Source organism: Elephantulus edwardii, unplaced genomic scaffold (assembly GCF_000299155.1).
Source record: "Elephantulus edwardii isolate Elephantulus edwardi_28Jun2011 unplaced genomic scaffold, EleEdw1.0 scaffold00050, whole genome shotgun sequence".
Taxonomy (NCBI): Eukaryota; Metazoa; Chordata; class Mammalia; order Macroscelidea; family Macroscelididae; genus Elephantulus; species Elephantulus edwardii.
In genome coordinates, this window is record NW_006399800.1 from 15,152,854 (window position 1) to 15,154,170 (window position 1,317).

The window sequence follows — 1,317 nt, forward strand, 5'->3', positions numbered from 1 at the left end:
AATACAGCATACCAATACCTCTGGGATACAATTAAGGAAGTCCTGAGTGGCCAGTTCATAACAATAGGCATACATGGAAAAAAGAAGAAAAATCAATGATCTAACTCATTCCCTTCATCAAATAGAAAAAGAACAATAATATAATTCTATAACCTCTAGAAGAAAAGAAATTTTAAGAACAAGAGCTAAAATAAATGAGAAAACAGGAAAAATTATTGAAACCATCAATAAGACCAGGAGCTAGTTTTTCAAAATGGTCAATCAAATTGACATGATTGAAAGCTTATGAGTCCTTAGTGTATTGACAGCAATGCATAGTGGGATAATTAGTACATCATGCCTGAAATCAGTGGAATGCTGTATTTTCCCCCCCTAACATGTCAATTGCTATGCTTTTTCTTCTTGAATTATTACAATTGACTCTTCTTAATTAAAAAGGAAAATAGAGTTAGAAACCAAAAAATAAATACATAAAGTTGACAAACCTCGAGTAAACTTAACAAAAGGGAAAAAATAAGACACAGATAACTTGATTAAGAAATGCTAGTCACCTTTTTCCCATCTTGCAAGATGGCAGGTGAAAAGGCAGACCCCAAAGAGAAGAAGACTGAGGCCAAGCCTGAAGCCAAGAAGGCAGATGCGAGTGTCAAAGCTAAGAAAGCCAAGCCCAAGGCCATGGGCAAAACACCCAAGAAGGGGAAACCTCACTGCAGCTGCAATCCTGTTCTAGTCCGGGGAATCGGCACGTATTCCCTATCGGCCATGTAATCCAGGAAGGCCATGTACAAGAGGAAGTACTCAGCCACCAAATCCAGGGTTGAGAAGAAGAAGGAGAAGGCTCTTGCCACTGTCATAAAGCCAGTAGGTGGTGACAAGAATGGGGCTACCCGAGTGGTGAAACTGCGAAAAATGCCCAGGTACTACCCCACTGAAGACGTGCCTCGAAAGCTGCTGAGCCACGGCAAGAAGCCCTTCAGTCAGCACGTGAGGAGGCTGCGTGCGAGCATCACCCCCGGGACCATCCTCATCATCCTCACAGGGCGCCACCGGGGCAAAAGAGTGGTTTTCCTGAAGCAGCTGGAGAGTGGTTTGCTCCTTGTGACCAGGCCTCTGACCCTCAATCGAGCTCCTCTGTGGAGAACACACCAGAAATTTGTCATTGCCACCACCACTAAAGTTGACATCAGTGGTGTCAAAATACCAAAGCACCTCACTGATGCTTACTTTAAGAAGAAGAAGCTGCTGAAGCTGCACCACCAAGAGGGCAAGATCTTCGACACAGAAAAGGAGAAATACGAGATTACAAAACAGCACAAG

The 1,317-nt window shown here is 43.3% G+C and overlaps 1 pseudogene; it reads left to right on the forward strand.

Moving 5' to 3' along the window:
• Window positions 1-570: 570 nt before the first annotated feature.
• The window catches only part of LOC102859672, a 3,618-nt pseudogene continuing 2,871 nt past the window's right edge, over window positions 571-1,317 (forward strand).